The following is a 12,719-nucleotide window of genomic DNA, read 5'->3' on the forward strand; positions in this document are numbered from 1 at the left end:
AAAGCCCAAACATGTAACATTCAACAGGACACTTACACAACACATTCAAATCAAACAGTCAGACAACATACAAGAACATATACCCCAGCCGGCATTGCTCCCTGCCTATTTTCGTACAGCACACTATGTGTGCGCACACCTTTATTCACAAACTCTTCAACTTATACTCTTTTACCGAAGCTGCTACAGCTCGATTGGCCGAATACCCTTTGATCCTATTTCGGTGAATTTGACATCTGCCTTACATATAACAGATTAGCGGTTTAGCAGTTTTAATTTAGTTTGAGTGAAGGAATTCATTTTATAGCAAAATCCGAAATCGTGAAGCACTCATGAAAGTAAGCTTATTCTCGGATTCCTGAAACTTTAGATTTGCTCTTTCTTTTACTGCAAAGTACAACGTTGTTTTTTTTGTTTAAATCTTTCTAGACATGGTAAATATTAAGGACAAAGCATTTTTCACATAGTTTGAGTGAAGGAATTCATTTTATAGATAAAATCCCAAGAGTCTGCTGAGAAAAGAGAGTGAATGCGAAGTAGACTTTAACACGGCTATGGGAGCGAGCCGAGTGTGGGCTAACCGGGAGAATTGCTTGAAAGAAACGCGACACCGAATGAGCGGTCAGAACAAAGCCTCAATACGGGATTCTCGTGGTGTTTTTGTTGCTGCCTTGTCTTTTGCACAGAGTAAAAGACAAGGCAGCCATCGAATAGGGCCCGATTGTTCCTACTTGGTCAGCCGAGGAGCAAGGGGGGGGGGAGCAAGCGGCTCAACCAAGCAAAGCTCACCATGGGGAAGGTGGCTATGCCAACAAGCCTTATGCCCTGCTCCCGCAGTGACGGATAATCGTACTCTGGTTTCTCTTCATAACGTACAAGTCTTTCGCCTTTTACTAAAGATTTCTGTGGAGAGCAGCACTAATGAGTTGTTTCTATTTTTGGCAGGCTTTACCTTTGCGGGTGAAGCCCTTTCTGTCTGTGCAAAAGAAATCTTCTTACTGTGCAGAGTGACTTCTCTGAGTAGAGTCGCCTTACTTGTTGCGACTGTGCCGATGTTCGAAGCTGGAGTGCAAAGTTGTTGCTTGAATGGTGCTTGCTGGAGCGTGCGGGAGTGCAAAGTTATACCATTTAAAAGGGCTGAAGAGTGCTCAGTGCAGCGGGTGGGCGACACTCTGGCCACCTTGAAAACCGAGGTTACATCCACTACCAGGGGCAGCCCAAGTTCTGCCGCAAGTGTGGTGAGCATGGGCACCTGGTTGAGGCTTGTACCAAGGTGTTATGTGGGAAGAGCAGAGAAATTGGGCAAACTTTTGGAGAGTGTCCAAATGGCAGGAAATGTAATCTCTGTGGAGAATTAAATCACCTCTTCAGAGATTGCCCTAAATCTTTTGCCAACAAATTAAAGACGGTAAAGCCACAGTCAAGCCAACAAAGAGAAGGACCAAAGGTGGCAGTTGGTGAACAAAGTGAAGAGGTTGACCCAATAAATTCAAACTTCCCGCCAAAAGCTTGGATTGGAAGTGAGGAGCAAAAAGGGGAGGGGCCTGTAGAGGCCTCACCACTCAGTGTTGAAGTCTGTGAGAATTCACAGGCAGAGGGTGGAGCTACGCTAAATGAGGAGGAAGAGCAGACAGGTGAGTCTAGTGAAGATGCCAACCATACATACCTAAAAGGTGGAGCGGAAGTATTCAGCTGCAAGTAGGTGTGAATGTTCGACTATAATTTGTAAAAAGCGGGTAAGAAAAGGTTCGAATGCCCAACTATATATTAACAAAAGCGGGAGGAGAGGTCTTCGGATGAGAGTGGGTGAGAATTTCCAACCATAATCTATAAAATACGGTGAAAAAAAATATGTGAATGCCTCATAGAACACTAAAAGCGGAAGTGTTCGGCTGCAAGAAGGTGTGAATGTCCGACTATATTTGGTGAAAAGCAGGTGAAGCAAGGTCTGAATGCCCAACCTCACATCATCAAAAGCGAGATCAGAGGTGTTTGGCTGCAAGAAGGCCATAGTTTTCCAAAAGCGGGTAAGGTGCGAATGTCCGACTAAATATCAACAAAATTTGGGGCGGAGGTCTTCGGATGCAAGAAGGTGTGAATGTCCACCCATAATTCATGAAAAATGGGTAAAAAAAGGTGCGAATGCCTAACAATACATTATCAAAAGCAGGTGTGAATGTCAGATCATAATTTGTAAAAAGCTGATGAGAAAGGGTGAGAATGTCCGACTATACACCATCAAATGCGGGAGCGGAGGTGTTCGGCTCTGAGTAGGTGTGAATGTCCGACCATAATTGCTGAAGAATGTGTTAGAAAAGGTAAGAATGCTGGACCATACATCATCAAAAGCGGGAGAGGTGGTGTTCGGCTGAAAAAAGGTGTGACTGTTCGACTAAAGTTTGTAAAAAGTGGGTAAGACAAGGTGCGAATGCCTGACAATGTATGATCAAAAGCGGGAGCGGAGGTGTTCAGCTGCAAGAAGGTCTACATGTCCATCAATAATTGCTAGAAAACATGAAAGAAACTTTTCGAAAATCAAACCGCACATGATCATTAGTGGGATAGGAGGTGTTCAGCTGCAAGGTGTGAATGTCCACCCATAATTCCTGAAAAATGGGCAAAAAAAAGGTGTGAATGCCCAACGATACATCATCAAAATCAGGAGTGGAAGTGTTCGGCTACAAGAAGGTGTGAACGTCCAACCAAAATATGTAAAAAGAAGTTAAGAAAAGGTTCGAATATCCAACCAAACATAATCAAAAGCGGGAGCAGAGCTGTTCGACTGCAAGTAGGTGTGAATGTCAGATCATAATTTGCAAAAAGCTGATGAGAAAGGGTGAGAATGCCCGACTATACACCATCAAATGCGGGAGCGGAGTTGTTCGGCTGTGAGTAGGTGTGAATCTCCGACCATAATTGCTGAAAAATGTGTTAGAAAAGGTAAGAATGCCGGTCCATACATCATCAAAATCGAGAGAGGTTGTGTTCGGCTGCAAGTAGGTGTGAATGTCCAGCCATAATTACTCACAAACGGGTAAGAAAAGGTAGTATTGCCAGACCATATATGATCAAAACAGGGAGCGGAGGTGGTTCAGCTGCAAGAAGGTTTGAATGTCCGACTAAAGTTCAAATATATTAACAAAAGCGGGAGGAGAGGTCTTCCGATGAGAGTGGTTGAAAATTTCCGACCATAATGTATAAAATGCGGTGAAAAAAAGGTGTGATAGAATACTAAAAGGTGGAGCGGAAGTGTTCGGCTGCAAGAAGGTGTGAATGTCCGACTATATTTGGTGAAAAGCAGGTGAAGCAAGGTCTGAATGCCCAACCTTACATCATCAAAAGCGAGATCAGAGGTGTTTGGCTGCAAGAAGGCCATAGTTTGCCAAAAGCGTGTAAGAAAAGGTTTGAATGCCCGAACATACACCATCAAAAGAGGGAGCGGAGGTGTTCCGCTGTACGAAGGTGTGAATGTCCGACCATACTTGGTAAAAAGCGGGTAAGAAAAGGTTAAAATACCCGACTGTACACAATCAATAGCGGGAGCGGATGTGTTCGGCTACAAGAAGATGTGAAAGTCCGACCATGGTTTGTAAAAAGCGGGTAAGAAAAGGTGCGAATGTCCGACAATGTATGATCAAAAGAGAGAGCGGAGGTTTTCGGATACAAGAAGGTTTGAATGTCCCACCATAGTTTGTAAAAAGCGGGTAAGAAAAGGTTCGAATGCCCGACTATACACCATCAAAAGCGGGAGCAGAGGTGTTCCGCTGTAAGACGGTGTGAATGTCCGACCATAGTTGGTAAAAAGCGGGTAAGAAAAGGTTAAAATACCCGACTGTACACAATCAATAGCGGGAGCGGAGTTATTCGGCTACAAGAAGGTGTGAAAGTCCGACCATGGTTTGTAAAAACCGGGAAGAAAAGGCTCGAGAGCCCGACTATACACCATCAAAAAGATGGTTTGAATGTCCATCAATAATTGCTTTAAAACAAGAAAGTAAATTTTCGAATATCAAACCGCACATGATCATAAGCGGGAGAGGAGGTGTTCGGCTGCAAGAAGGTGTGAATGTCCACCCATAATTCATGAAAAATGGGTAAAAAAAAAGGTGCGAATGCCTAACAATACATTATCAAAAGCAGGTGTGAATGTCAGATCATAATTTGTAAAAAGCTGATGAGAAAGGGTGAGAATGCCCGACTATACACCATCAAATGCGGGAGCGGAGGTGTTCGGCTCTGAGTAGGTGTGAATGTCCGACCATAATTGCTGAAGAATGTGTTAGAAAAGGTAAGAATGCTGGACCATACATCATCAAAAGCGGGAGAGGTGGTGTTCGGCTGCAAAAAGGTGTGACTGTTCGACTAAAGTTTGTAAAAAGTGGGTAAGACAAGGTGCGAATGCCTGACAATGTATGATCAAAAGCGGGAGCGGAGGTGTTCAGCTGCAAGAAGGTCTACATGTCCATCAATAATTGCTAGAAAACATGAAAGAAACTTTTCGAAAATCAAACCGCACATGATCATAAGTGGGATAGGAGGTGTTCAGCTGCAAGGTGTGAATGTCCACCCATAATTCCTGAAAAATGGGCAAAAAAAAGGTGTGAATGCCCAACCATACATCATCAAAAGCAGGAGTGGAAGTGTTCGGCTACAAGAAGGTGTGAACGTCCAACCAAAATATGTAAAAAGAAGTTAAGAAAAGGTTCGAATATCCAACCAAACATAATCAAAAGCGGGAGCAGAGCTGTTCGACTGCAAGTAGGTGTGAATGTCAGATCATAATTTGCAAAAAGCTGATGAGAAAGGGTGAGAATGCCCGACTATACATCATCAAATGCGGGAGCGGAGTTGTTCGGCTGTGAGTAGGTGTGAATCTCCGACCATAATTGCTGAAAAATGTGTTAGAAAAGGTAAAAATGCCGGTCCATACATCATCAAAAGCGAGAGAGGTTGTGTTCGACTGCAAGTAGGTGTGAATGTCCAGCCATAATTACTCACAAACGGGTAAGAAAAGGTAGTAGCCAGACCATATATGATCAAAACAGGGAGCGGAGGTGGTTCAGCTGCAAGAAGGTTTGAATGTCAAACTAAAGTTCAAATATATTAACAAAAGCGGGAGGAGAGGTCTTCGGATGAGAGTGGTTGAAAATTTCCAACCATAATGTATAAAATGCGGTGAAAAAAAAGGTGTGATAGAACACTAAAAGGTGGAGCGGAAGTGTTCGGCTGCAAGAAGGTGTGAATGTCCGACTATATTTGGTGAAAAGCAGGTGAAGCAAGGTCTGAATGCCCAACCTTACATCATCAAAAGCAAGATCAGAGTTGTTTGGCTGCAAGAAGGCCATAGTTTGCCAAAAGCGGGTAAGGTGCGAATGTCCGACTAAATATCAACAAAATTTGGGGCGGAGGTCTTCGGATGCAAGTGGGTGTGAATATCCCACCATACAAGTATGGTGGAGAGGAAGCTGTGAATAGCCGACCATAGTTTGGAAAAAGCGGGTAAGAAAAGGTTTGAATGCCCGAACATACACCATCAAAAGAGGGAGCGGAGGTGTTCCGCTGTACGAAGGTGTGAATGTCCGACCATACTTGGTAAAAAGCGGGTAAGAAAAGGTTAAAATACCCGACTGTACACAATCAATAGCGGGAGCGGATGTGTTCGGCTACAAGAAGATGTAAAAGTCCGACCATGGTTTGTAAAAAGCGGGTAAGAAAAGGTGCGAATGTCCGACAATGTATGATCAAAAGAGAGAGCAGAGGTTTTCAGATATACGAAAGTTTGAATGTCCTACCATAGTTTGTAAATAGCGGGTAAGAAAAGGTTCGAATGCCCAACTATACACCATAAAAAGCGGGAGCGGAGGTGTTCCGCTGTAAGACGGTGTGAATGTCCGACCATAGTTGGTAAAAAGCGGGTAAGAAAAGGTTAAAATACCCGACTGTACACAATCAATAGCGGGAGCGGAGTTGTTCGGCTACAAGAAGGTGTGAAAGTCCGACCATGGTTTGTAAAAAGCAGTTAAGAAAAGGTTCGAATGCCCAACCAAACATAATCAAAAGCGGGAGCAGAGCTGTTCGACTGCAAGTAGGTGTGAATGTCCAGCCATAATTACTCACAAACGGGGGAAGAAAAGGTAGTATTGCCAGACCATACATGATCAAAACAGGGAGCGGAGGTTCAGCTGCAAGGTGTGAATGTCTGACTATAGTTTGTAAAAAGCGGGTAAGAAAAGGTGCCAATGCCCGACAATGTATGATAAAAAGAGAGAGCGGAAGTGTTCGGCTGCAAGGTCTGAATGTCCAACCATAATTTGTAAAAACCGGGTAAGAAAAGGCTCGAAAGCCCGACTAAACATCATCAAAAGCGGGAGCGGAGGTGTTCAGCTGCAAGAAGGTGTGAATGTTCGACTAAAGTTTGTAAAAAGCTGGTAAGACAAGGAGCGATGTCCCGACATTGTATGATCAAAAGCGGGAGCGGAGGTGTCCAGCTGTGAGTAGGTGTGAATGTCCGACCATAATTGCTGAAAAATGTGTTAGAAAAGGTAAGAATACTGGACCATACATCATCAAAAGCGGGAGAGGTGGTGTGCGGCTGCAAGAAGGTGTGAAAGTCCGACAATGGTTTGTAAAAAGCGGGTAATAAAAGGTTCGAATGCCCGAATATACATCATCAAAAGCGGAAGCGGAGGTGTTCGGATGCAAGAAGGTGTGAACGTCCGACCAAAGTTTGTAAAAAGCAGTGAAAAGCGAGAAAAAGCTTTTCGTGAGTTCTGCATGATTTGGGATTTTGCTTATAAAATGCATTACTTCACTCAAACTATGTTAAAACTGATTTGTCCTTCATATTTACCATGTCTAGAAAGATTTAAACAAAAAAACAACGTTGTACTTTGCAGTAAAAGAAAGAGCAAATCTAAAGTTTCAGGAATCCGAGTATAAGCCTGCTTTCATGAGTTCTGCACGATTTCGGATTTTGCTATAAAATTAATTGCTTTGCTCAAACCAAGTTAAAACTGCTTTGTCCTTCCATATTCATCAATGTCTAGATCGACTTCAACAAAGAAAAACATTGGACTTTGCAGTAGAAGAAGTTGAAATCCATCTACACATTGATAAATATGAAGGACAAAGCAGTTCCCACTTGCCCATAAGAAAAGAAGCTTATTCTCGGATTCCTGATCCTTCAGTTTTGCTCTTTCTTCTACTGCAAAATACAATGTTGTTCTTTGTTGAAGTTGATCTAGACATTGATAAATATGAATGAAAAAGCAGTTTTAACTTGGTTTGAGTGAATGAATTCATTTTATACATAAAATCCGAAATCGTGCAGAACTCATGAAAATAAGCTTATTCTCGGATTCCTAAAACTTTTGATTGGCTCTTTCTTTTACTGCAAAGTACAACGTTGTTTTTTTGTTTAAATCTATCGAGACATTGATAAATATGAAGGTAAAAGCCGTTTTAACATAGTTTGAGTGAAGGAATTGATTTTATAGATAAAATCCCAAATCATGCAGAACTCCTCAAAAGGGGCGTATGGCTTAATCACAAGTGTGGCTCTTTCTCATTCAGGGTAGTATGAGGAAGTTTATGCTTGAAATATATGTAGAAATGGGTACATATGAAGGACAAAGCAGTGTTAACTTAGTTTGCGTGAAGGAATTCATTTTATACATAAAATCCGAAATCGTGCAGAACTCATGAAAATAAGCTTATTCTCGGATTCCTAAAACTTTTGATTTGCACTTTCTTTTACTGCCAAGTACAACGTTGTTTTTTGCTGAAATCTATATAGACATTGATAAATACCAGCCGAAACTCTGCTGCCGCTTTTGATAATTTATGGTTGGGCATTCTTACCTTTTCTTACCCGATTTTTACAAATTATGATCTTACATTCACACCTACTTGCAGTCGAACACCTTCTCATCCACTTATGATCATGTGCGGTTGGGCTTTCGCACCTTTTCTTACCCGTTTGTGAGTAATTATGGCTGGACATTCACACCTACTTGCAGCTGAACACAACCTCTCCCGCTTTTGATGATATATGGTCCGGCATTCTTACCTTTTCTAACACATTTTTCAGCAATTATGGTCGGACATTCACACCTACCCACAGACGAACACCTCCGCTCCCACATTTGATAGTGTATAGTCGGGCATTCTCACCCTTTCTCAACAGCTTTTTGCAAATTATGATCTGATATTCACACCTACTTGCAGTCGAACAGCTCTGCTCCCGCTTTTGATTATGTTTGGTTGGATATTCGAACATTTTCTTAACTGCTTTTTACAAACTTTGGTCGGACGTTCACACCGTCTTGCAGCCGAACACCTCCGCTTCCGCTTTTGATGGTATATAGTCGGGCATTCGAGCCTTTTCTTACCCGACTATTACTTACTATGGTTGGACATTCAAACCTTCTTGTAGCCGAACACACCCGCTCCTGCTTTTGATGATGTATGATTTGGCATTCGCACCTTTTCTTACCCATTTTTCAGTAATTTTTGGTCGGACATTCAGACCTTCTTGCACCTGAACACCTCTGCTCCCGCTTTTGATGGTGTATAGTCGGGCTTTCGAGCCTTTTCTTCCCCGATTTTTACAAATTGTGGTTGGACATTCAGACCTTGCAGCCGAAAACCTCCGCTCCCTCTTTTGATCATACATTGTCGGGCATTCGCCCCTTGTCTTACACGGTTTTTACAAACTTTAGTCAGACATTCACACCTTGCAGCTGAACCACCTCCATTCCCTGTTTTGATCATGTGTGGTCTGGAAATACTACCTTTTCTTCCCCCGTTTGTGAGTAATTATGGCTGGACATTCACACCTACTTGCAGCCGAAAAACCACCTCTCCCGCTTTTGATGATGTATGGACCGGCATTTTTACCTTTTCTAACACATTTTTCAACAATTATGGTTGGAGATTCACACCTACTCACAGCCGAACACCTCCGCTCCCGCATTTGATGGTGTATATTCGGGCATACGAACCTTTTCTTACCCGCTTTTTACAAACCATGGTCGGACTTTCACACCTTCTTGTAGCTGAACAACTCCGCTCCCTCTTTTGATTGTGTACAGTCGGTTATACAAACCTGTTCTTACCCGCTTTTTACAAACTATGGTCGGACATTCAAACCTTCTTGTAGCCGAACACATCCACTCCTGCTTTTGATGATGTATGGTTGGGCATTTGCACCTTTTCTTACCCATTTTTCAGTAATTATGGGTGGATATTCACACCTTCTTGCAGCGGAACACCTCCTCTCCCGCTTATGATTATGTGCGGTTTGATATTCGAAAATTTTCTTGCATGTTTTATAGCAATTATTGATGGACATTCATACCTTCTTGAAGCCGAACACATCCACTCCTGCTTTTGATGATGTATGGTTGGGCATTCGAACCTACTTGTTGCCCGTTTTTCATTAATTATGGGTGGACATTCACACCTTGTCGCAGCCAAACACCTCCGCTCCCTGTTTTGATCATGTATGTTTTGACATTCGCACCTTTTCTCACCTGCTTTTTACTATTGTCGGCCAATCACAGCTTCCTCTCCACCATACTTGTATGGTAGGAAATTCTCACCCACTCTCATCCGAAGACCTCTCCTCCCGCTTTTGTTAATATTTAGTCGGGCATTCGAACCTTTTCTTACCCACTTTTTACAAATTATGGTCGAGCATTCACACCTACTTGCAGCTGAATACTTCCGCTCCACCTTTTAGTGATGTATGGTTGGCATTTGCACCTTTTGTTACCCTCTTTTTATACTGATTGCTGAAGATTAAGTTGTTCTTTCTCAAACTACAATTTTTTTTTAATTGTTGAAACTTGATTTGAAGTGGATAAATAAGGAGGACAAACAGTTTTAAGTCACGCTGATAGAAGAAATTAATTTTATAGCAAAATCTGTATTTCGTCATATGTCGAGAGATGCTTATTGCTGAAGAAGTTCTTTCTCATTCTACAAAGTACAACGTTGTTTATCGTTGAAACTTGATTAGACATGAATAAATATGAAGGACAAAGCAGTCTTAACTTGGTTTGAGTTAATTAATTCGTTTTATAGGAGAATCAGAATTCGTGCTTATTTTCGGATTCCTGAAGAATGAGTCTGGTTCTTTCTCATAATACAAAGTTTGTTGTTTATTGTTGAAACTTCATCAGAAGTGAAGAAATAAATGAATGCCTATCAACAAATGTGGGATCTAAACTCTACTGTTTCCTCTAAAATAATTTCTTTTCTCAATTCAGAAATGTGTGTGTGTAAGTCACAACACCCGTGACACCAAAACGGCTTTCTTTTCTCTCTTTTCTCTACACTCTGCACTATGAGCACACACACCAAATCAGAAAGACTTTTTTCTCTCTTTTCTACATTATGGACTGTGGGGACACAAAACCGCTCTCTCTTTTTTTTTTTGATTGTGTGCCAGGGCGTTGTCTCACGTATTAGATTATGCTTAAGATACGAATGGGTTTATCAGTCACATCAGAATCCATACATACTGATCCTCCCGTAATAAAATGGTCGGATCTTATCAAACACACTTTGTTTCTTGTGACAATCAAGTCAGCGAAACAGCGTATACATGTCAAGACACTGAATCAAGTTTGCCACAAGAACTCATAAGTTTGGCAGTATTGCTCTGCCGTCAGCAATCATACACCCATTTTATTTTCGTGAGACGTGCAGGCACCTGTTCATCTACTGTTCTATCACTATGAATTAGTTTATCTATTATCAATAAGGATACTTCTACAACTACTATCAAAGTATGTCCAGACTTCTTATGTTGTCAGTTGCTATATATGAATAAGTGGGTAGCTACTGACAAGCATTAAGCATGTCACACAGCCCAAACATATAACATTTCAGGACACACCACACAGTTAACAACCACAGTGAAGTGTCAAAGCCCAAACATTCAACAGGACACTTACACAACACATTCAAATCAAACAGTCAGACAACATACAAGAACATATACCCCAGCCGGCATTGCTCCCTGCCTATTTTCGTACAGCTCACTATGTGTGCGCACACCTTTATTCACAAACTCTTCAACTTATACTCTTTTACCGAAGCTGCTACAGCTCGATTGGCCGAATACCCTTAGATCCTATTTCGGTGAATTTGACATCTGCCTTACATGTAACAGATTAGCGGTTTAGCAGTTTTAATTTAGTTTGAGTGAAGGAATTCATTTTATAGCAAAATCCGAAATCGTGAAGCACTCATGAAAGTAAGCTTATTCTCGGATTCCTGAAACTTTAGATTTGCTCTTTCTTTTACTGCAAAGTACAAAGTTGTTTTTTTTGTTTAAATCTTTCTAGACATGGTAAATATGAACGACAAAGCAGTTTTCACATAGTTTGAGTGAAGGAATTAATTTTATAGATAAAATCCCAAGAGTCTGCAGAGAAAAGAGAGTGAATGCGAAGTAGACTTTAACACGGCTATGGGAGCGAGCCGAGTGTCGGCTAACCGGGAGAATTGCTTGAAAGAAACGCGACACCGAATGAGAGGTCAGAACAAAGCCTCAATACGGGATTCTCGTGGTGTTTTTGTTGCTGCCTTGTCTTTTGCATAGAGTAAAAGACAAGGCAGCCATCGAATAGGGCCCGATTGTTCCTACTTGGTCAGCCGAGGAGCAAGGGGGGGGGGGCAAGCGTCTCAACCAAGCAAAGCTCACCATGGGGAAGGTGGCTATACCAACTAGCCTGATGCCCTGCTCCCGCAGTGACGGATAATCGTACTCTGGTTTCTCTTCATAACATACAAGTCTTTCGCCTTTTACTAAAGACTTCCGTGGAGAGCAGAACTAATGAGTTGTTTCTATTATTGGCAGGCTTTACCTTTGCGGGTGAAGCCCTTTCTGTCTGTGCAAAAGAAATCTTGCTACTTTGCAGAGTGACTTCTCTGAGTAGAGTCGCCTTACTTGTTGCGACTGTGCCGATGTTCGAAGCTGGAGTGCAAAGTTGTTGCTTGAATGGTGCTTGCTGGAGCATGCGGGAGTGCAAAATTATACCATTTAAAAGGGCTGAAGAGTGCTCAGTGCAGCGGGTGGGCGGAGGTGCAACGTGACACTCTGGCCACCTATGGCCATAAAAAGAACACTGCCACAAGTGCGCATTGTGCCAGCAAGGGCCCTCGGACCTGAAACAGTGGACAGTTATCGCTTCTCGGCCTTTTGGCTAAGATCAAGTGTAGTATCCGTTCTTATCAGTTTAATATGTCCTCTATACGAGGACAACATATTAAATGGATTTTTAAGAATAGGAGTTGAAAAAGAAGCTTGCTCCGTTCACTCCAAGCCTCGACCCGGTACTGCAGTGCCGCTGGGAACGGTGCGCTCTCCTCTGCTCTTGTGAAAAAGCAAACAGCGGTGCAGGATGGAAGTTTCAGGGAGCCCAAGATGAAACTTTCTTTTAATCTGCTGAGAAAAGAGAGTGAATGCGAAGTGGACTTTAACACGGCTCTGGGAGCGAGCCGAGTGCGGGCTAACCGGGAGAATTGCTTGAAAGAAACGCGACACCGAATGAGTGGTCATAACAAAGCCTCAATACGGTGTTCCCGTGGTGTTTGTGGCTGCCTTGTCTTTTGCACAGAGTAAAAGACAAGGCAGCCATCGAATAGATTGTTTCTACTTGGTCAGCCGAGGAGCAGGGGGGGGGGGGGGGGGGGGGGGGCAAGCGTCT

General features: G+C 42.5%; 3 non-coding genes across 3 annotated transcripts; all 3 read left to right on the plus strand.

Annotated features, from left to right (window-relative positions):
- The first annotated feature begins 849 nt into the window (after positions 1 to 849).
- On the plus strand, positions 850 to 963 carry LOC140286465 (U5 spliceosomal RNA). The gene has a single exon (XR_011911268.1). It is a non-coding gene; the product is annotated as a U5 spliceosomal RNA (small nuclear RNA).
- Positions 964 to 11,773: 10,810 nt separating this feature from the next.
- LOC140286473 (U5 spliceosomal RNA) lies at positions 11,774 to 11,887 on the plus strand. The gene has a single exon (XR_011911276.1). It is a non-coding gene; the product is annotated as a U5 spliceosomal RNA (small nuclear RNA).
- A 308-nt stretch (positions 11,888 to 12,195) lies between these two features.
- LOC140286456 (U2 spliceosomal RNA) lies at positions 12,196 to 12,379 on the plus strand. The gene has a single exon (XR_011911262.1). It is a non-coding gene; the product is annotated as a U2 spliceosomal RNA (small nuclear RNA).
- The last annotated feature ends 340 nt before the right edge of the window (positions 12,380 to 12,719 follow it).

The sequence above is a fragment of the Leuresthes tenuis genome, unplaced genomic scaffold (assembly GCF_036924035.1).
Source record: "Leuresthes tenuis unplaced genomic scaffold, fLeuTen1.0.hap1 SCAF_95, whole genome shotgun sequence".
Classification (NCBI taxonomy): Eukaryota; Metazoa; Chordata; class Actinopteri; order Atheriniformes; family Atherinopsidae; genus Leuresthes; species Leuresthes tenuis.